Source organism: Rhea pennata, chromosome 7 (genome assembly GCF_028389875.1).
Source record: "Rhea pennata isolate bPtePen1 chromosome 7, bPtePen1.pri, whole genome shotgun sequence".
In the NCBI taxonomy this organism is placed as follows: domain Eukaryota; kingdom Metazoa; phylum Chordata; class Aves; order Rheiformes; family Rheidae; genus Rhea; species Rhea pennata.
Genome location: NC_084669.1, coordinates 7590645 through 7614941, shown reverse-complemented (window position 1 = coordinate 7614941; position 24297 = coordinate 7590645).

Below are 24297 nucleotides of genomic sequence, written 5' to 3'. Positions count from 1 at the left end.
TTGTTTTGTTTTCTGCTAGCTCTTTGATCTGAACTAGTCTGTTTCTGTCAAGTGAAAGTTGAAGAGGCAGGGGAAAGGCTAAGATTGTTATTGTACATGTTTCTCTAAATCGCTTATAAAAAAAAGAGGGGTGCAGCAGTAAACAATACTTATCTTAACCCTCAGGTAATTCAATTATCAAAAGTAGGATTGGACCTACAAAAACGGAATTAAAATTGACTTTATAGTAAATTACTTGGATTTGAGAACTATGTATTCTTAACTGTGTGGTTGCAGGGTACCTGTACCTGATCCTGGTTCAGTAGCACTGACCTGTAAGATAACTATAATGTGTGTTTCTCTGAGCTATTTCATCACATCACACAGGGAAACCTCTTGCCTAATCTTTACCCAGTGCAGCTGCCTGTCCAATGGAAGATTAGTGATCTCTGAATTTTCAGGTGAGGTAGTGGTCTAGGGAATTAAACTCTTTATCTTTCTCTCCGCTCTTTTATTTGCTTTATTTTGTTTTCTGCCATGTGAGCCTTTAGTCAAATAGCCCACATATATACTCATCACTTGGACAGCTTTAAGCACAATACATGGGCATGTCTGGGCACTACAATAATATATCTTCTTGTTGTCTCTCTGTAGATTATCCTCTATTACTATAATTCATAACTCCACCCCTTTGCATACATGCTTCTATTGTGAAAATGTAATTTATTACTAATTAAACAACATTTTAATAAGCTAGTTGATAGCTCTCCACAGCATCTAGGAATTAAGCTTACCTGGGAGCAAGTTACTGGTTGAGACTAAAGTGAAGCTTAGATAAAGGTGGGGAAAGGAAAAGACATCAAAGAAATAGTCACCACCAAAACCTCATCCTCCACAAATTCAAGGTGTGGAGATGTTTTCAGACATAGGGATCCTCCCTTCTCTGGATTTTCAAATAACTATAATCACTTAGAAATCCCTCTTTCACCTCCCCCTGGCCTGATTATCTCATCTTCCTCATTTGAATTTGATTGTTATGAACAATGCATTTATGGCCTCCGCACTTTATTACCTTGAACTCAAAAAGGCTTAATTTGGTTCAGATGGTGCTCATTTAGCAATGCAAAGCTTAGGGACAGCACTGTCCTGGTGGTCTGCTTTCACCATTGAGCAAGGTTTTGTTCCTAATCTCAAAAGCTCTCCTTAGGACTTGTTCCATGCAGCCTTTCCTTGGGCTCACTCCATAGCCATGGGTCAACACTGGTATTTGGAGAGAACAGTGTTCTCTTGATAACTGACCAGTGCTTGAAATTCAGGTTGGCTCTGGAAATTCAACATAAAACTGTCTCCAACATTTTTTCCCCACAATTAAATACACTTCTTAGCAGAGGGCAGGAAAGAAACAACAAAATCACAACCCATGTTAGACTCCCCCTGAGGTGCCTTATCCAGACACCAGGATCACTAGTCATTCTGACTATAACTTTTAGAATGTTGACAGACCATATATTCTGTGACAGAGAGTGTAGTATTCACATACGACTGAGATAAGGAGCTGATCTAATTCTGAAACAGATAAGAACGGTAATTCTCAAGGGTAATGAAGGGAATTCATCTGTCTCTTAGCATGGAATACTATCACTCCTAAGTAATACTAATCCAATACCAAAATGCACCTTGATTCTTTGCTCTGTCCCCACCTCCCCTAATTTTTTTTATCTGCACTTTTTAATAATACGTTTGGAAACTTATTAAGCTTACAAATCAAGCCTTGAGGTTAAAGACAACCCTATCTAAATATCTTATCATTTATAAAAAGATTATCATTAAACACCTTGTAGAAAAAAATTTGAACCAGTGTAGAATATGAGAAACGTGTAGAAAAAAATGGCTAATGTGTCCACTTTTAAATTAAATGTAAATATAATTTGTAAGGCTTACATTTTTTAAACAGAGAGAATTTAGCCTGCATAATTTCCTTTCTGGTTAATCTTATAGGCAGAAGCATACATAGGGTGATTCAGAAAAATTTTGTGGTTAAAAGTTAGTTACCTCCTCCAGATCCATTGTAGCAGATGATTTCAACAGATTCAAGATTTCACCTGAAGCTCCTAATTTACAGTGACAACACAGAGATTTTAAGCATTAAAATGAACTTAGTTAAATGCCCTAGTTTACAGCTTGTTTGGGATGTCAGCGAATTTTTCATCTTTATTACTTCAGACAGATAGCAAGGCTCTTATCTGTACATACCTCATCAGAATGACTCAAACATACGCAAAAGTGAATTCTTGGTTATTTTAATGAGACAAGTAAATATAAAACAGTTATAAATACAAAGGCAGGATAAATATGCCTGACAATACAGCAATGCCTAAATTATTGCCAGCACAGTATTAAAAGTTCTGTAGTGGTTTCTGGTTCAAAGAGTCCCATAAAAATTGGAGTTAATTTAAAACTTAGCCATCCATGGGAATATTCCTCATTCACACAATACAGACTTCTCTTGTACAGGTCTGTTTATATACTTCAGCTATGGAACAATTTTCAATTTCTGTTGAAGAAAGTACCCTTATTTAGTCCAGGAAAGCAATTAAACACATGCTTAGCTCTGTGCTTTAGTTAAGTATGTGCCTATATACTTGTTGGGACAGGTGAAATGATGACAAACTGGCTTTTTGAGCCAGTTACTTCATTATTTGCATTAAAAAAAAAAAAAAAAAAGACAGCTAATTCCTAGTAAGAGTGTGATGTGAGGTTATGGTGGATCAGATGTTACTTAATAAAATACTAACGATTTTTGCATCAGATCACGGCCCACCCAACACAGAGATTCCACTAAGCATCATTGCCTAGGGAGGCTTAAAAATCCTGATCATGGAAATCTTTCCACCGATTCCATCAGGAGAGTCGTGATTCCTTTGACAGACAAGAGAAAGGAAGGAAAATATGCAGCTAGCCAGCTGATAATCACTGACTCTAAAGACCCATTGTAAGACCAAATGCAAAGGGTTACCAAGCTCATCTACAGGGTTGCAAACTAGTTGTCTGGTGAGCAGGGAGAATGCTGGCCTCACAAAGACAATACTGTCCAGCAGAGTCAGGTTTCCTTAAACACTGCACTGTTCCAGTAATAGAAGAGATTCTTCAGACAGCACTGCCAGAAGTAAAAGATGCTTTCACAAAATGAGAGAGCAAAATAACCGTCCCCAGCCCATGTTAAGCCATCCAGTTCCAGAATATTTCAGGTTGAAAGGGACCTCAAGAGATCTTTAGTCTAACCTCTTGCTCAAAGCAGGGTCAACACTGAATTCGAACCAGGTTGCTCAGGGCTTTGCTCAGCTGCATCTTGAAAACCTCCAAGAATGGGGATTTCATAGCCTTTCTAGGCCATTGATCCACTGCTTGATTAGTCCAGCAACTTTATGCTGCAGGTACCACCATGCTTCTCTAAGAGCAGCAGAACAGAACTTCAGGCTGTTCAGTCCCCGCTTTCAATTGTCTTTATTCTACAGTTGCCTGCTGTTGCCAGCTACTTCCCCAGCTTTTCCCAAAATCCTGCTGTTGTGGCTCACACACAGCTTCTGGCTCACCTACAGGGCTAGAGCCCCGCAGAAGCCAGAAAGTTCAGAATAGAAACTTCTGGCCCACACCAGAGAGACCTTTTCTGGCTCGCTGTCATACGGTTAACACATGCTGTGTTTACCCTGCCAGGAAGCATGTACTCCAGAGTGCTGCTCCCAGATTGATCTCTCTCTCTGAGAAGTGGCTGAAGTATGTCTCAGGTCCCAGAAACCCACCTGTTGAATTTCCTTCCCACTCAGAAGAGAAGAGGCAGAAGGTGCAGGCTTGTGTGTTGCTCCAATACAAAGCAGTGTGTGGCTGAGGCACACACCCAAACCAAAGAGCAGGAAACTGTTCATACATTGGGCATTTTACATATTGCTTCTGTGCCCAGAAATAGGGCAGCGTTGGCACTAGATTAATCAGGGAAAGAGGAAGAGAAGTCTGGCAGAGATGAAGGCTTGAGGCCTTCTCATGTTTCACCAAATACTGTGTGCTGCTCTTTCTCTTAAGCTAATGAACTAGGGCTCTAAGCAATGGTTTGGATGCCTTTACCTGAACCTTCTTCCTCAGTTGTTAGCTAGGCCCTCTGGCCTCGGAGCACCCTTGTCTGACTGGAACTTATCCTTGGGGTAAAAAAGAACCTACCTCAGGGTAAGGCTTGTCTGCCTGGCTGAGCTCTCAAAGGGCTGTGCTTCAGGCCTCCCCATGGCTGAGAGGTACCCCACAGTGCTGCACCCTGATATGGGCCTCTTTCCACCAGAGGAGGAAAGGAAAATCTCTGCCCTGGGCTGTAGCAACATATTGAATGAGTCCTTTCCCCCAACCCCTATACACTAACCCTAACATTTCCCCTAACCACTCTCTGAAGGAAGCAATCAGGATTTTGTGGTGAGGGGTCTGGAGGAGTGGCTGATACATCTGAGGGCTGTGCATTCAGATACATTCAGAGAGATCTAGACAGGCTGGAGGTTGGGCAGAGAGGAACCTCCTGAGGTTCAACAAGGGCAAGTGCAGAGTCCTGCACCTAGGGAGAAATAGCCCTAGGCACCAGTACAAGCTGGGGGCTGACCTTCTGGAGAGCAGCTCTGCAGAGAAGGACCTGGTGGATGACAAGTTGACCATGAGCCACTAATGTGCCCTTGTGGCCAAGAAGGCCAATCCTAATTAGGAAGAGTGTTGACAGTAGGTCAAGGGAGATGATCCTGCTGCTCTACTCAGCCCTTGTGAGGTCTCATCTGGAGTATTACAGCCAGTTCTGGGCTCCCCAGTACAAGAGAGACATGGAGCTACTAAATAGAGTCCAGCATAGGGCTATAAAGATGATCAGAGGGCTGGAGCATCTGCCCTATGGGGAACGGCTGTGAGAGCTGGGTCTCTTTAGCCTGGAGAAGAGAAGACTGAAGGGGGATCTTATTAGTGTCTACAAACACATTAAAGGGCAGTATGAAGGCGATGGGGCTGAAATCTTTTCAGCGGTGCCAGGCAATGGGCACAAACTGAACCACAGGAAGTTCTGCCTGAATACGAGGAGGAATTTCTTTACTGTGAGAGTGACAGAGCACTGGAACAGGTTGCCCAGAGAGGTTGTGGAGTCTCCTTCTCTGGAGATATTCAAGGCCTGTCTGGATGCAACCCTGTCTAACATGCTCTAGGGTGACAGTGCTTGAGTAGGGGGTTTGGACTAGATGATCTCCAGAGGTCGCTTCGAACCTCAACCCTTCTGTGATTCTGTGATACTGGGAGTCATCCATTAACCTCTCTCATACTCATGGAGACTCTAATGCAAAAGAAAATACCTTTTAAATGCAAGCACAGGGAGCCAGCACACTGAAAGGCATGTTCTCAGCTGCTCATCTGATTGCTGGAGAGGTTAGCATGGCTTAACAGCCATAGAGGAGCAGGAGGAGGGTGTGGGAGAGAGACAGAGGCTAGCTTGTGATCTAGGTGTGAAAGAATCCACAGCTGAGAAAGATCAATAAAACAGTGCCAAGGCTTGCAATGATGGGAGTAGAGAACAGGAGGGTGGATGGTAAAAGAAAAGGAGCCCCCCTACAGCTACAGAGAAGAGAAAGGTGGGTAAAAAGGGAACTCTGATACCACTAGACCCACAGGAGACTCAATGGGTTGTCTCATTATTATGGTGAACAGAGAGAGCTTATGAGCTGGGAAAGATAGGAAGCTTTTATTTATATATTTTTTTAAAAGAGTGCAGCCTCTAGGAGGGTTTTTGCAGCTCAAATGCTTTTATTTTGTGCCAATTACTTATACAGGGTCTGTATTATTCCCGTAATCAGTCTAAATGAAAGTCAAACATGAAAGATTCCTAACAATGAGCTAATTGGAATGCCATTACCATTTAGATTTAATAAGGTATTTGTAATAATAAACTTGCCTCAGTCTATAGAGTTGTCTTATTCTTGCCAGATCTTGCAAGAGTGTAAGAGTCGACATTTGACGTTCATTCCGCAGGGCATTGCATATAACCTTCAAAATGTTTTAGGCTTGCAGTGCTTAGTGAAATATATCGGGGACACAAACAAAATCTATAGCCTGCTATTGTTCTCTGTGTGTGTAGCTCAAAGGTAACAGGAATTGTGTTAAAACTCAACAGCAGATTATATCCCACATATCTTTCTTTATTTGTGGTCCAAACATCTTGTGGTTTCAGATGAGTCACTCCATGTCCTCTTATGTAGCTGCATTTATTATTTGCATTAAGGTCTTGCTGAGGAGCTTCAGTCTGGTTCCAGGACTACACAAGCATGCTGCACAGAGGGTCTTTGCCTTGCATAGCTTAAGATCTAAGCAATTACATCAACTTCTCTTCTATCTTGATATCCTATCTACAGAGGTAAAAGCTAGTTAGAGCTCTGTGCACACTTACTTTTGAGAATAGTCCACAAAAAATTTCTTGCTTTGCCCGTATGGGAAAACTCTATTCACATAAATCATGTGTGGGTTCAAAGACCTGGTCTCATTGTGCAGTCAAAGAAGTTTTGTTCAACTGTAGTTCATACTACAAATACAAGGCATGATCTTTGTGGATATTTCTGCTGTTGTGAAATAAGAGCTTGGTATGAGCACAGTTGTGCAGTCTGATGAACTTCCCCTAAGTATTGACTAAAAATGCAGAGGTCGAGCAGGTGTATATGTGTATGTAGGAACCAGAAAAATAAAGTCGAATCAGCCAAAAAGCCAAGGGAGACACACAAAATCACTGATGATCTGGGAAATGGTGTCATGGAGATGCTTTATAATCAATAAGATTGCTTCGCCCTCCCTCTTCTCCCCCCCGTCATCCCCCCCAGAAGATGCTAGTGTCATTTCTCCTCCTAAAGGAAATCCAGTAAGTGACCAGATACAGACCAGTTGCTCAGATCAAAGGGGCAATAATGCCTAGCTCCTATTTTGACTAAATTGGATTTCCTGCTGGCATATCTCTCTGTGAAGGAGCACTACCTATCCAATAAACTGTGCTGCCGCCTACCAGCAGATGAATTATGTTCTGCTGACACTCTGTGGTCCCAACAGCTAGTCCTGAATGATCTGACTCAACAGAAAACTTTGCACAATTGCTCAAATAAATGTCAAATCATTGGAAACTGGCAAAAATCATGGAAATTTGAAATGTTCCTTTTTGAGGACAGTATTTTAATACGATCTGACACTGGGGATTCAGCTGAACATTCATAACATCCAGGAAATTCTAGCCACAGTTGGTAAAATGACCAGTGTTCTTACATGTACTTTTTCTCTAAAACTACATGTACTGTACTCCACAATGTTTTTCTGAAACATAGGCCAGCAATCAATGGCCTAAGTTAACCATTTGTCTGAGCATCTTGCTAGATTATTGAAGAACTGCAAGAAAGTATGAAAATCAATAGCTTCTCTGGATATTTTCAAAGAAGACAGTTTGTCTAAGTGTTAAAATTCGGGCATTCTTGCTTATGATAGCCTGGGTAAAGTACCTACTCTTTTTATGATTCACTTCACACATAAGAAAAAAGTGATGCTTGTTACTTAGATCACAGCAATGTTATGAGGCTTAATTTTTGAGAGGTGTTTTGGGATCCTTGTATGAAAAATGCTATAAATATATACATTCTTAGTAGTATTTAATTTGCTTCCTTTACAACTCATTTGAGCCAACATATGTTGCCAAAAATGCAATATTCTCCAAGAAGTCTTTTATTCTTATATCTGTCTGGAGTCCAGGACATATTCCAGCCTTATAAAGCATCCAATATTGATGCATCTGCATGGTGTATATAAAGATAGCTAATACGATCAAACACTTTTTTTTCCAGGAACCCAGGCTTGCTCAATGTACAAGATGGACGCACTTAGCAAATGAGGCAGCTGTTCAATTTTTATTTTTATGCTCATTGTTTGCTGTGTGGCCACATGTCTCATAGAGTACATACCATCTAACATTTGTAGTGAATCAGACAGGGCTCTGCCATAACTCATTCACTTGGACTACCCAACTCCACCTCATTCCCTGTTCAACATACATATACGATCACGTAATCAGGAAATGGATCATAAGAAAGCTTTAACTTTGTCATTTCCAAGCTTCATTTTACTGCATCAAACTTTCTTTCTACGGAAGTTTTTGTGTGACAATTCCAAGGGATGTAAAGCTTTTTAATAATAACAGCATAATCTCTAGAAGAGTCATATTGCACCAAGTAATCATTTGTTAAACAGCAACACTGTCCTGTTGAAACAATGATGTCTATACCTGAGCATCATCAACAATTTTTCTTTTATTACTGAAATAACCAAAGAACCTCCAGGGCTGCTATTCTTTTCCTGCACCAAATCATGGAGCACATACCAAATACCTTTCACTAAGTTACCAAATTAAGTTTGCAGCAGATATGCCTGCACAATATGTGAACATTTTCTCAGGATTTTATAATAATAGGATAAACCTGACCTGTTTCTTCCTGTTTGGGGGGAGGGAAGATTGATATAAAGCATTACTGGTTTTGTATTTCACAGTTTTCTAAGTATTGGACTGTCACACATATTATGAACTTTAAAAAGTCAGGCCTCATTTCTTATTTGTATCACTTGATCTAATATTAAGAACATTTTAGCTAGTTAAGTTAGATTGGCACACAACTCAATAGATAAATCTGCTCTGTGGTCTCTAAATAGAATAATCCCATTGTCTTTTATTAGTTAACTAACAAAAATTGGTTCACAGGAGTTGTAGAAGAACAGGGAAAGCATAGCACTGGATATAGAGATTCCTACCTTTTGCATCTTGAAAGCTAAACACATACAAGGAGATGGCAAGAAAGCAGCAGTTTACATATAGGCATTAAAAAACACCAAGGGCCTAATTTGCAATGACTTACACACACTTATCTTTACACTTATGACTAGTCCCAGTAACTTTGCTAGTGTGTTAAACTGCTGCAGGGAACAAACCCCAAAGGTGAATAGAAGGTGCTGCAGAGGGTTGATGAGAGAAGATTACACACACAGCAATTACAGTAAGCAGTTCCTAGGAAGAGAAGATAAACAGTTATCCCTTGGTAGAAGCTATGGTATAACACAATATAATGGACATGGCCCATTTACTCAAGAATTTGAGGCTGGTGTTTTTAAATCTAAGAGTCCCAAGTTCAAATCACATAGATCAGGTGTGTGTGCACACATGTATGTGTGTGTGTTTATATGTATGTGTGTATGTCTCTGTTGTAGAAAGGACAGGAGAAGGGGTTAAGTACCTTGCAAGTCAAGACAGTCTTAAGCAATACAATGAGAAAACACACAGAGAAGTACATCTACATGACTTGGCTGGGCAAGAACAGCCTGCTGAGCTAGAAATTCCTTCTGAAGATAGGTTATGCTTGTCACAATACTCCCTTATCACCAAAGCTTGGGGTTGTCACAAAGTGGAGAACCAGGAGATGCATAGAAGCAGCCACTATTTTTGCAAACATTACAGCTACAGGTAGCTTCTCTAAGCTGTCACTGGCACCTTGTTTCCCTTGTCATCATCCCCATTGTCATTTCCCAATATCTCTTAAACAATTTGAAGCCTCATTCCTGACAGAACTGCACATCTCCATTCACACCCTGCATGACACTGAACAGAAATGGATTATGCATATTGCATAAAGCAAATGCTGTGCTCAGGTCTGAAGCATTTGGGTCCTTGACTTCAGCCTCCACATCATTAGAGTGCCCGTAATTGTCCACCCTTACCATACAAAGCACAATGTAGCCCACTGTTCTGATGGAGGCCTCTAGGATCTATTCTAATATAAATAGTAATGACTGTAATTATTAATCATTACTGTGATTATATGATTATAATTAATAATCATAATAATGAATCATTATAATTACTGTACTAAATGACAAGCCCTGCTTCCTCCAGTGAGCTTCTGAAGCACAGAGAATGAGTTGTTGTGTATATTTAATGAATCTCAAACACTTCTATACTTAAAAGTCCAAGAGTCTCTGTTTGTTTTAAGAACTTCCATATTGTATTTCATTTAGAAATCTACAGCTGCCTTGAATTGTGACCAGTGCAGTGCTGCTACCATATGCAAAGTCCTTTGCTTAAAATCCAGCAGAGTCATGAGCAAACAGAGATTGGCAAGGGGAAGGAATGTGCATATGGATATTACTTGAGGGACTGAGAGCCAGATATGCCTAATAATGCGTTTTTCCATCTTAGATTTACAACTGAAAGTAATTCAGTTCATTGAAGAGCATTTTAAGAAAGCCCAAATAAAATAGCAAATGTGGCAGCTGCAGACACTTGAAAGAGAGACGGTTCGTCATGCCCCATCACTTTGCTCTTGGAATCCTTGGGCATTACTGCTTTGGTGCCAGTAGGTCAGGATAAGGGAGAGGAATGTTAAAAAGACAGTTAATCCAATCTTTAAACTGCACCTTAGATGCAGTGCTTTTCTCCTCTGATGATGTGTAGGCCCAAGCCCCAGCTGCTAACACATGCTAACTGTGAGTTTCAATATTTTATATGAAATCTGAAATCTGTTCAAAGCACACGGGTGCTTTGTGACTTGTGATAAGAGCTGTGGAACAAGGGCCCTTGAGGAACATGCTGGAGTCACCATATATATTGAAAATCACCTCTGATTATTGGGCTGGTCTGAATGACCAAACTCCTCCTAATGCATAAAGAAAATGAACTTGTAGAACGTAAAATCCACACATAAGAAAACCACATTTCATTGTTACAGAGACAAGTCAGTAGACATGCTCAGAAGTGGGATTACCCAAGCATAATGACAAAGCAGAGGAATCCGATCAGGTTTTTTGAAAGAATATAATTGTTAAAGGTTAGTTGATATGATTAGATTCAATTTTTATGACTTAAGAATCCTGTTATCTATTAGTAGAGCTGGGTGCATATATTCAAGATGACATATTTCTGAATGTTTGTAATAATTATTGTAATAAGCAAGATGTAGCTACTAAGAGAGCTGCTGAGCTGTTGTTGCCATTTCCATTTTACCGAGTACAATGATAATATAGGAAGACTCTTGCATTGCCTTCTCAGTTGTTGACCTGTTTATATTTTTAATAAATTTTGGAAAGAAAGAAGTAAGAAAAGGGCCTATCACTCTTTCTTTATCAGCATGAGCCTGCACATGGTCTAACCAAACTGGGTTAGACTAACAAAAAGTGAGAACATCCATGCGGGCTGCTCCTTTGTAAGCAAAGCAAATAAATGGCTTACAGTTAAGAACATTAAAGAGTGATCATCTGAGCCATTTCTAATCAAAAATTCTACTCTCTGATCAGGCACGTACCGTTTTAAGACATGGGACTAGAATAAGGTAAGCAGGAAGATAAAGGATTGATTTTATTTGCAACATCTTTGCTATGTAATCATTGACAGATTAGATTTTACAGACTGCGTAAGTGCAGTGTATAGCTGTGGCACTGAGTTGTCTGATGTTTAGTGTAATCTCCTTCGGGTGACAATCTGGCTAATGGTGGGGACGGGACACTTGAAGGGCAGAGTGCAAATGCCTCTTTGGCCAGAGTACGACATGCAGTTGTACCAGACATTACACTCTTTGAGGTAGACTCATCTCTGTTGTTGTTTTATGCCTCTTTTCAGAGAACGTAAAAACTTGTGAGGTTATTAAAAGAGATTTTAAAAAAGTGAGTAATTAACATGGTGCTCAGGTCTGAACTTGGAGCAGAATTCAGCCATTATTTACTTCTTGCTGTTTGCAGTGGTTCATAGGCACTGGATGTTGTACAGGAGGAATAAAAAAGATGAAGGCATAAATCCTGAAGCTATTTCAGAGCCTAATTCCATCGACTGCAGGCTAGAATCAGGTACTGAAATAACTTTCTCGGTCTGGGCCCAAGATTCTCCACTGAAAAAAAAAGTATTTCTTCAGAGAGAAGTACTGAGAAACACCAAATGAATAGCCAACAGTTGAAAATGAAATGTTGGGACTGACTGACTATTGGGACTGTTGTTGAAATGTTGGGACTGACACCCAACATTTCAGGCAGGATCAGGTGCTGGGTTTTGCACCACAGCAGTGGGAAGCTGCAGTACAGAGATGGAGTATAGGGCACTCAGGGTTGCTTAGACCAAATATGTGGATGTATAGATGATTTAATTACCAGGCTTTTAGGAGAATTTTTAATCTCTCTTCAAACATTCATACTGACATCTCTGATGTGTGATACCATTTGAATTGAAAAGAGGATCCATTTAAAGCCTAAATACTCTAATTACTTTTTTAAATGCCCGGGAGCAGCCCAGTGTTCAAGCACACGATGCTCTTAAAGCCTTACTAAATTAAAGGCTGGGGCAGAGGGAGGGCAGAAAGAACGTTAAAGTACATTATGTTTTAAAGGATGTGGTTTTCAAATTGACATGAATTATATTTAAACTAAAGTAAGAGTGTAACGTAATATTGGTCAAGGTTTTCAGAGTGAGGTGTGTATCATGCTAGATGCATGCAAGCAAAACCTGGGACAGTTAGCTCCTACCCTGACCATGTGACAACCTACTGTGAACATCTGGCATTTCCTTGAAGGAATCAAGAGCCTGATCAGGAGCCTGACTTCAAAAATCAGTGCTCGTAGAGCACTATGTGGGCTGCTAATGAATCTTAAGTGACTTAGCCTGTGCTTGCAGAGATTTGGGAGGAGAGTGAGGGTGGGAAGACTTTCAGAACGATTCTTCCAAATCACTTGAGACTGACAGTTAGGTTTTGAGATTCACACGTTTGTTTTAAATAAACATTTATTTTCATGATAATGTCACAAGTGTGACTTGTGACTTGGGAGTCTTTTTCTTTTTTCTTTTTTTTTTTTTTTTTGAATTCTTGGCATATCAGTACAGTTGAAAGACACACACCCTTGCCTTCTTACACTTTGTGCCAAGCCACAACCACAAACCATCCTTATAACCCCCAAGCGCTTTTGGCAGTTGTGACATAGAACGTATGGCTCATGTGGTAAAATGTGCTGGCAGGTTCCTTATAGGCCTCATCCAGCAATCATTTATGCAAAGAATTTGATGCCAGATAGCAGCTGTTGTGTTGAGGCTGCTCGGTATCACACCAATCAGTACTTGTCTCATCGTTTCTTTTTCACTTCCCTGTCTCCACCTGCTCTGCTCTGCTCTGCTCTGCTCGCCTCGCCTCTTTTTTCTTCCCCCCCCCCTCTTTTTTTGTATCTTATATTCAGATTTGAAGTGATCTGGTGCAGGACAGAAGATGCTCTAGAAGATGCTCGGGGGCATCTTTTTGGTCTGTGTTTCTATCTCTTGCTACAAAGTCTGGTTACCTGGCACACAGTAACACTAACAGTAATGCAAAACAATACAAATACAACTGGCATCCAACAATCCCTGGCAATTTAAATGATGAGTGACCTGAAAATTGAATGCTGTGGGTAAAAAATGCAGCTTCGGGGAACCACTTAATGAACTTTTGAAAAGTAATGTAATGCTTTTTTACTTAACTGAAAGTATTTGCATAGCAGTGGCCTGACTGGTTATTTATTTTAGTTTGGCTCCCTGCATGTGTTGTATGTTTTCATTTGGAAGTTGCTAATGTTTCTGATATAAATTTTAGAACATGTTTAGAGCTCAAAGAAGTTGCCCAAAAGACAACCTTAGGGGGAGAGTTTGCCCAGAAGCAGTGACACTCTGTGTCTTGTCCAGAACATGTCTGACAGCAAGAAATGTGCTTCAAGCTCAATATGGAGTTCATTGTAGAGGTGGTCTCCAGTGCTGAAATGCCTGAAAAAGGAAAACTAGGCTTCAGTGGATATGCATCCACAAGTGCATTACCTTTCTCATTCATCTCAGTGGACCACAAGATCTTAGCTCCTGACAGGTTGTGATCAAGGTGAGGTAGGAAGCTGTGACTGGGGCTATCATTTCGTATTCATTGCCTGAGACACTCAAATCTAAGGATTAGAGATGAGGAATCAGTGTTTATTGAATGAATTGGAATTAATTGGGAAAAATATGAGACTAAAATAAATCCCATGCAATTGATGCCCTCTGAGGCCTCATTTTTCTTCCTTTGATTTGACCACAGATATGGGTTACACAATGTCATTGTCAGAGAAGAAAATTGGTAGTAAGCTTCCTCCACCAAGCTCACATGGCCATTTTTGGATGACTTGTTAACTATTTAATTGCTCCAAATAAGAAAATAGATTTTCTATAGAATGTATTAATGAAGCATGGTCCATAGTGATGCGCTTACTAGGAGAGTAAGTGTTGTAATCTAATTCCTAAGTCCCATATTATCTGCGATTGCGACTACATGTCCTGCTTCTACAGCTTGTCCTGTGTTTTGCTTTATGATATTCTTGACAGTTCTACCTGTATATCAAATAACACACAGCACTGCATGATAATACACTTGTCTAAGATCCTAAAAAAACCATGAGAAATATTTGTTGAGAGCTAAATGTGATCTTGACATCATAATGCAACGAGGTTTAATCTTGCACTCTGAGTATCAAGAGACAATTTGCCACTGATTTCAGCCAGAGCAGAAGAGACCCTTTAAACAGTACACTCAAGTTAGGAGTGTCCTTTTGTCCTCAGTGTCACCATTTCCCACTTACTGCTTAATGTAGTTTTGACACTTTCTTTTCTTGCTTTATTGAAGATAAGGACTTACTTTGCCCTCTTACTTAGATCTCTGGGACAGGGATTGTTGTCTGGTTCTATGTATTTTCAAGAGTCCTAGCATAACAGAGCCCTAACCCTTGACAGGGTCTGCTAAATGTTACTGCAAAGCGAATGAATAATTCATAACCTAACAGTCTTTCAAGAGAGCTTTTAGATGCCAGAATATCAGAGCTCCATTGGCCTGTACATTACTCCAGTAAGTAGTATAGCGTTGGGATTCATGAAAGCAGGAGTCCCCCTATGGTCCAGGATGTTCACATGCAGCTCTGTAACTTACAAAGGACATGCAGGTGCTCGTTCTTCCCTCTTTCCTTCCTTCCTTTCCTTCCTTTCCTTCCTTCCTTTTCTTCCTTTCCTTTCTTTCCTTCCTTTCTTCCTTCCTTCATTTTCTTATTTCCTTCCTTATTTCCTTCCTTATTTCATTATTATTTCCTTATTTCCGTATGTCCAATGTAAGCAACAATCAGTTCTTGACCAGCCAAATACTGTATTTTCTAAGGGTCTTCTGGCTGATCTGCATGCAGGGGCTTTTTGCACCTTCTGTCTCAAACAAGGTCAGCCACAAGTGGGCACTGTCCAGCAGTGGGATCCCTGTCTACCTAGCGATAAGCACATGCTGAAGCACACCAGAGAACTCCAAGCTTGGCGATTTGCTCCTAACGTTAGGAACAGACCTCTCCATAAGAAGTGAACTAAGCCTCGGGGGGCGAGCCCAGAAAGGCAAGCTCTGCTTATGCTTCAGGAAGCATATTTCTACATGAGATGTTCTGCCTATGGTAGCAGTGACAATGAAATGGTATTTAAATATAAATGATGATAATTTCTTTGTCAGTATTAATTTGAAAAGCAGTTCTTTCTGGATGTGCCTCTCTGAACCACACACCCTGCATGCTACACTGGACTGTTCTGCTTTTATCCTGATTTCTTTCCAAGTGTTCATTCCTCTATGATTCCAAGTGTGCCACTTGAAGTTAATGCTTTTTTTTTTGGGGGGGGGGGGGCGGTTCTATTCATATAGGGTATACAGTTTGCCATTCCCAGGAAGTTTCCCATTTACTAAAACTGTAATATTTTAGCCATTACTAACATTTTTAGAAATTAAAGCTGCCACACAGTTATAGTCAAAGACATGATTATGCTGTTTTCTGCTGTCTCCGATTAGGAATTTAGTTGCCTAAAACTTTCCATGCTGTCCAGCAGAGTGGAATGGGCTGTTGATGGCTATGAGCTATTTTTTCAATTGCACTGGGATAGAAATGGGTTTGTTAGAATATTTTCACACTGAATTGTAAATGATCCCATGCAGCTATTCTTTTCTTCTTTGCAAATGTTTTCCATCTCTGGTCTCCAAACAGTTAAATGAAAGACAGCCAGTGAACTGGAGAGCTCCTCAGTCCTAGAATAGACAATTGCAAACAAAATAGAGGACATCAACCTCTTCTTATTTTCCATTTATTACCTGGAGGTGAAAAGCCAATATTCTTCTTTGAGATGTGTCTAGCTAAACAGACACTGAACCGCATATGTTCATTTTAGTTCACCCTGCCAGTATATGGAGAGCAGAAATATTTACATCCCCAAGCAAGTCTCTCGCCCTCTCCAAAAACACACAATTCACTTCCAAACCAAGCAGCTCCAGCATAAAGTGCCTGTGTGCCTGCCCCTCCAGGTCATGAGTTCTGAAGCATGTTTACCTGTCCCGACGGAGGTCAGTGCTGGCACCGGCGCTGTGTAGCTTACTGTAAACCGGGGTGCACCTGGGCCCCGCGGGCCAGCGGCAAGCTGCTGCAAGGCAGCCCGGCCTGCTCTTCCCTTCCTCGGCCTGCCTGGGGACAGCGAGCCGCGGTCCGTCCCCGGCAGCCCTTCCCGGGGCTGCTGAAGCCCGGGGTGCAAACCGCGCCGCCGAAGACCGGGGAGGGCGGCGGGGCCGGGGCCGGGGCGCGGGCGGCGCGGCCGCCGGGCGGGGGGCCCGGGCGGCTCCAGGAGGGAGCGCGGGCGGCTCCAGGGGGGCCGCGGCTCAGTTTTGCAAAATGGCCACCTCGGACGCGGGGAAAAGGCGGGGGGAGGGAGGGAGGGAAGCCTCCCCTCGAGCGTACTTACAGTGGCATTCCTAAGGAGCGGAGCCGAGGGCGCTGGGGGTGCGGAAGCCTGCTGAGGAGCGCGGGGGAAAGGCGCTGAGGAACGTGCCAGGATCAACCCCTCGCACAGGGCGCAAGCCCCCGGCGCACATGTGCTGCGCGCTCCCCGGGACGCGCTGCTGCGCAGGGGGCTGCCCCAGCCCCTCACCTCGGAGCTCAGCGCACGGGGACTCCCTTCCCTGGGCCGGTAAATCACGGCTCGCCACGCATATCGCAGCTCCGCAGAGCGGTTCCCCTAGCCGGGACTGAGCTCCGACCTCTGCACACGCACACACGAACAAACACCCACGCAGAGTTTCTCTGAGGGAATACATAGCAGCTCAGCATCCAGCAATGGATTCGTTGTAGGAAACATCGGCCGCCTCGGGTGCCCACAGAGCCCTACAAGAGTTCTTTGGGTCTGCAGCGATGCCGCCACCAGATTTCGGGTGCAGGGTGCCAGAGAGGGTGGGGGGCAGGACGACTTGGGTCCAAGCATCTCGTGGGACAACTCGTAATTCACCGCGGAACTGGCGGCTACATCCAAAACTGAACGTTTTATTTGCTATTAGTAATATTCTTGTTACTTAGTTTCCTCGCTGCGGGGCTGTGTCAGGCTGCGCCGGGAGGAGTCTTCACCGCTTCCTCCGGTACTTCGCGGTTCGGTGTTACTAAAGCAGAGCTCCCTCGCCGTGCGGCTGCAGGCGGTCCGGGGTCAGAGCTGGGCTGGCCGGGGTGGCCTCTGGAGCCGGGCCGGCCGCGGGGCGCCCCGGGCGCGCCCGCCTGGGCTCCCGGGGCGTGTGAAGCCCGGGGCCCCGCACAGCCCAGCGGCGTTTGCCAGGGGCGCGGAGTACAATTGTGAACACTCAAGTGCCGTCTGCTGAAGAAACATACCCCGGCACTTGCACAATGGGCTGTTTTCCATCAGTTGTGTAAAGAATAGTTAGCTGATGGCTTGAAAATTCAATTGAATACCTGCCCGGACTGAAGTATAAATATTATTTTATAAAAGAACAATATGTAATTAAAAACTAATATTTAACAACTTAAATGCCTATCCTCTAGGAAATAACAGCCTTTCTTCGCAAAACCTCCAAGACTGACTTCGCTTCCTCCTGTAAAATGAGGCCAGATTTAATTCTCCAAAGAATCAGTGAGATCAAGTATTTCAGCGCTCAATTTACAGCTCCGGGGTATGTGGGATCCTTTCCCAGCTATCTGGGTAGGCTAGGAAATAACTCCTGGAAGGAGGAGGGGAGAGAAGGAATGAGAATTAATTCCCAAACACCGCAGTAACACCTGTACTGTTTCCATAATTCAACGTCACTGCGGTGATCTCCGGGATAGTCATCCCGGCGTAACTCTCACGTAACTCTCATCCCTCCGTAACAGCGCACAGATAAATTCCAAGCAGGAAACGGCATAACTCTCACGAACAAGCAAACAAACAAAAACACGTCAGGTTTGCTCATTTAAAAAGAAGCTCTCTATTTTTGGAAGATTGCTCCGTGAAGCACTTTGATCTCGTCGTAATATAAGCGAGTAACTATGCGAGGTACCATCTGCCATCTCCATAAAAATCCTCGCGTGTTGTTGCGTGGACTTGCTCACTGGGCTGCAAGAAGCGAACTATAAACAAATCTGATAGTTTCTCTGATGCCTTAAAAAGAAATCACACCGACCGCAAGGCCCAGCGCCCTGGGGGGATCGCTCGCTTCGCCCCGCTCCGCTCCCCCTCGCAGCAGCTCAGTTTCTCCCCGCAGCGGCCGCACCGTGGCTGGGCTGCAACCTCTCCCAAATCAACCCCTTCAGACTCCGTAAACTTCTCTTCCTCCTTCTCACTCTCGTCTCCTAAAATAACAGCTAAAGATGGGGAAAAGCCCTCCCAGGTTCACCTCCCGGGGAGGCGGGAAGCGGAGGCCGGGCGGCCCGGGGCGCGCTGCCTCGCCGCTCTCCTGCCCGTGGCGGTGTCTCCGCGCCCGCGTTTTGCTCTACTTATCCGACCCCCTAACCGGGGCTTCGCTGCGCTGGGGCGCGGGGAATCTGCGAAGCAGATTTTCGGCAGCGACGCTCTGCTGGCTGCACTGGCTGTGGAGCAGCCTCCTCGCAGCCCCGCGCACTCCTTCCTACAAGGAGGTCCGGGCTCCTTGTCGCCCTTAACGATCTCTTGCCTTTGCCTCCGGGAGCTCCCCCTCCGCGGCCGGAGGCTGCTGCCGCTCGCAGCGCCGCGTAGCTGTGCGCGCTCTGCGCAGCTCGGCGGGGAGCGAAGCCCCGTGCAGCTAGCCTGCTTCGCCCAGAGCTCTAGCCGCCTTCTCTGACCTGTGATCAAAACCGCACTTTCTTCACTATATGATTTTTCCCCTGTATCTGTCTCTGGAAAGTGGCAAACAACTGGAGGTAGGCTATTTCTGGAGAGCCGCTGCGTGCGCGCTCGCTCGCCCATATGGAGAAAATTACCCCGCGAGTGCAGACTTTCGTTGGATTTCAGTATCAAATAGCCCAGACCTAGCAGGAGCTGGGAACGGGGGTCACTTTCGATTCCCGACTGCTGCTCCTGCCGGCTGAACAGGCGGAGATGGGGAGCGATGCGGCTCCCCGGGACTCCCGCAGCCTTCCTCCAAAGCCGCCCCGGCTGCCACCCCGCCGAGCCGCGCGGCGCCAGCGGCGCCAGCGGCCCGGGGAGACCGTGCCTTGCTGACCGCACCAGCTCGGCGAGAAAGCCCTGCTCCGACACGCATTCCCCCTACTCAGCGCTGCCTTCCCCCCTCCCCCCCCCCCCCCCCCTTTTAGCGAGTGGCACGCATACAAAGCGTACTAACGCTGGCACAGCACCCCGGGTGCTGCTTGCTGTCGTGCCGTGGCCGTGCTCATGCGACAAAAATCCCTTGCACCAACCATTTCAACAAGACCGTGCCACTGAATTTATGTATTTTTCAGAGCGGTCTGAAGGCTGTGAAGGAGTTGATCGACCACAACATGGAATATCCCCTCGCAGCTTGTTGTTCGCTCCGCGGCCCGCGCCTGCGGAGCAGGGTGCCCTGACGCGGACGCAGCACTTCTGCCGTGACTCTCTGTAGTGCCCCGACCTTTCTCCCTCTTTTCCTGCAGCGATAAGATCCTGGCCAAATGGTTAGCGATTTGTGTCCCCGACGGGAATGGTCGCGGAAGCGACTCGGCACAGGCAGACATCTCTCCCCCAGGTGTCCGCTCATTTCTGCACTGCTTCGAGGTGGTTTTCTAAAATTCCGAAGCAAGCCTTTTCGTCATTTGTGCCTTTCCTCTAGGAATGAAAAAATGTAACTATAAAAGCATGTTCAACTCAAAGCTACTCCGGGGCTGAATGCAGTTGTTAGATAGAAGCATTCAACAGCACAAAACAGAGCCGTAACACGATACAATCATACCTACAGTTTAAGAAAAATTCCACACATATATGTTTGACATATATTATATATGTATAAAAAGCTACCCCGGGTTCGGTGCCTGAAACATCCACGGAAATCGCTGATTTTGCTTTAGAAGCTCTGTTTTATTACACTCCATATGACTTCCACAGCGCGCATATCTCTGTAAGCTTGAATATTTGGAAATACACATCAGCAAGGGAAAGAATTCAGCGAGGTTTTGCGTGTCAAAGCAGGATACTTATGTTTCTATTCTGAGAATGCAATTGCAAGCAATTACGTACTTGAAGTACTCGAAAAATGCATGATTTAAACTGAAATGCGTATTAATTAGTAAGTGAAACTTTAAAGTACTAATATTGAATCGCTATGCTTTAGAAGACTGGAAAATTATCTGAGAGTTATTCTGTCTCTTTCACTGCAAACTCTTGTCTCATATGGGTCACAGGGAGACAGGTCCCGCGGGTGGCTGGAGGCATCAGTGGGCAGAGCGGATCCCCCTGAATACCTCTCTCTACTCTTCGCAAGCTTGAATTTCGCCAAACGTGAGCGAGAACACAAAACTGACCCGCTCATGGAGCAGCGGGAGGCGAGCGAGCGGACTTCCAGGCGCGGCCGAGCTGCGGGTCCGCCGCCCGCAGGTGAGGAGGCGCCGGCGCCCTTGGCGTTTGGGCTCGCGGGGGAGCTCCCGGGCGCAGGGAGCCATGGGCTTCCCCGGCGAGGAGGCCAGCACGGGAGCTCAACGCAGGGCACCGTGCATTGCATAAAAATCCTCGACACCACAGAAAAATAGGCATGACATTCCATGCTATTCCTCATTTCCCCGCAAAAAAAAAAAAAAAAAAAAAAAAAAAAAAAAAAAAAAAAGCATCATGAAGTGAAAAACAAACGTGCCCTTGGCAGGACTGCAGGATCTTGCCCTTTGGAAGCAAGTTACATAGGAATAATTAACAAAATTAAACATCTGTAGGAGAAACTAAAAGCAATCAAAAGGTCAACAGAAAGTGCCGGGTTGAGTTAGTGATAAATAATGTAATTTTCTATTTTTCCTTAGATTTTAACAAAGATTTTGAAGATTTTTTTTTCCTCTCCTCCCCCTATTGACAGTGCTAGACTAAAAGAAAGTTAAGCAAAGTTTGTAGCTACAGCTCGCTCGTCGGATATGACCTCCCGCCGGTAAAATCCCCCTGCCGACCCCTGGGCGCTCTAGCCCCTGATCCAGAAGAGGGGCTTTAATTTGTAAACCTGACAGCACACGGACAGGGCACGAAAGCGCGACTTCCTGGCGTTTGCTGAAGAAAAGCCGACTCCGCACGGGACCGCTCGCTCCGGGAACGGCACTGATGGGAAATACTAACTGAGAGGCCGCGGTGGAGGCAGAGGAGGGGGGAGAGAAGGGAGAGCAAAGAGATAAGGCAGCGCCGGCCGCCGGCAAGCGCGGAAGAGCCGCACCGCGAAGGGCAGCGGATCCTGCGCACTGCCGCGCGGAGCTCGGTAGCTGCCCCCGTCCTCCCCTGCCGGGCAGCCGCCGTCCTGCTCTGGTGGAGAAGAGGGTTTATTGCGTGGACGATGCATTTCTATTTTGGGATTCATCTTCTTCTATCAAGAAAAAATAAGTACCAGGTGTAACCGCTTCTCTCGCACGCTCTTTCTTCACAAATGCAAACTCTTCCCCCTTTAGAGTTTGCTGCTCCCTTCGGGACCTTTTCGCTCACATAGGAAGCAGAGTGCGATTTCTCAAGCGATTTCCAGAAAGCCCCGAGCACGTGCACTCCTTTATTGGCCTTGCAGGTCTGCCCTGGGTCTTAGCTTGTTTTTTGAGCCTGGCGAGTTTTCAGCCAGGGAGAGTCCTTGTGGCAGAAACACTCTTTCACACAGGAGATACGGTCAGAAACCTGCAGTTTTCGTGGACTCTTCTGTTAATTGGTTACTGGGAAGGTAGAGCCTGCTGGTATTCGAGTTCAGCATCCAGCTGCCGAAAACGATCAGTAACTCTCTGACATACAATACTGCCGATATACATAGCATTTCCTAGGCCAACGGAATCGCCACCGAAAGATCCCATTCGGGGTCGAACAGGATGGAGCCTAGGTAACTCCTGATACAGGCAGGAAAGAGAGCCACTTTCTAAAAGAATGCCCCTCACTCGTCTCAAACAGCGCATGAGTGTGCTAAGTTACCATAAATGGCATGTAACAGCCATGATTTTGAACGAGGTGTGAAAAAAGCGCAGGAGTTTCGATAGATCGATCGGAACTATTTCGGCGGCTCCCCCGGAGCAACGCGATTTTGACGTGTAGCAGATCTTTTCGGAGATATTTTAAGCCCTGGGCTTACAGTAAGCGCTGTGAGAACGAGTGGTGCAGAAGTATGCGCAGTTCGGCGGATAAGGATTTAAAGTGCGTGTCGATGAGTGCGTGCGCATGCATGCGCGTGTCCACCTGAAAAATAATATATGTATTTTTTAAAAAGGGGTAAAGAAAGGCAAGCCCTTCCAGGGCTGCCCCCGGCTTTTCCGCTGCTGCGGAAAAGCGGCTCCGCGCTGGGAGCGCGGTAGCGGCGCGGCCGCCGGCAGGGGGCGCTGCCGCCCCGCGGATGCGCGCCGCGGCCCGCGCCCGCGCCCGCCGCCGCCGGGGGACGGAGGGGGGGGGCGGCTCGCCCGTCTGCGCGGCCGCTGCGCCGCGAGGCCACGTGCCGGGCGGCGGAGTTTAAGGTCCGCGTCCATTCGCCCGACGGTCAGGCGCGGTGAGAAGCGGTGTCGGCACGACGTTATTAATTCTGTCCGCGCGCAGCACTGGTATTTTCCCCTGCTTCCTCCGCACATGTTGACATTTAAAATTATCTGGAGTTTGGCACGGATGAGTGTAGATTATGGATTCGTATGTAAAACCGGGGATTTGCTCTTTTCCTGGTGCGCTCTGTTGCTAACGTCATTTTGGAACCTCGAATCCAGCATTCCCGAGACGCAAATAGACTTGTGAAAAAAAAAGTCACGTTTCCTCGGGCTTGTGGAGCGCGGGGCGTGTGCCGTGCCGGGGGGTTGTCCCGCGGCGAGCACGGTGAGGCCCAGCCGACCGAAAGCCGCTCTCGCCGTTCCCCTGCGGGGTGAGTGGAGGAGGTCAGGCGTTTCTGCTGCGGCCACACGACGCCTCGTTTCTTTTCTCTTTTGTTCCGAGTCGCTGTTGTCGTTGAAGAGGGGACGGTATGTGCGTGCAGGGGGAAGGTTGCTCTGGATTAGAGTCCAGGTGAACAAACGCAGCCACTGTCCCGGGCCGCTTTTCCCCGCGGCCGGCGGGCGCTCGGCCCGGCCGGGGCGGCGGGAGCCCGGAGAGCCAGGACGGGCCTTTCGCGGCCGGTCCCGCAGCGGCCCCCCCCGCAGCCGCGGCAGCCCCCGCCCGCCGCCCTGACGGGCCCGAGCGCTGGGCCGCCCCGCACGGGAGCTGCGGAGGCAGGAGGATTTCAGGGCTGCCCGCCCTGATGGGCACCCGGTGAAAAGCGGGCCCGATTGCCCGCACTGAGGCCCAGTTTGCTGGGGTGTGTGTGTCGGGGGAGGGGGGGTCTGCCAGGAAATCGAGGCCCCCTTTCGCCCGGGGCTGCCCGCAGGTCTCGGGCCGGCAGCGAGACCCCCGCAGGCAAATGCACCTGCTTGGCGGAGGGGCCCCGGCGCCGCCGGCCGCCGCTCGGCCCCGGCTCCGGCCCGGCTCCGCGCCGGGCAGCGCCTCGCGGCCCCTCGTCCCGACCCTTCTGTGTCATGACGCGCTTTTGTGGAGGGCTGGCAGCACGCAGCCTTCTGACTGGGATTTAGGACGTCTAGAACCGAATTAAATTAGGCATTTAACCTGCTCCTTCAACTCACGCAGCCCCCTTCCAAACACGACCTGCCTTTGCCACCTCTCCTCCCCGTTGCGGGCACAGATCCCTGGGATCGGAGAGAGAAAGGAGGGACGGATCCAGCCTGGAAGAGAGAGTTAAGTAGAGGCTCAAAACTTCACTCACCGCCACCCCCACCCCCGAAAATGCGGCCTGGATCAGCCCGTAAACAGCCGTC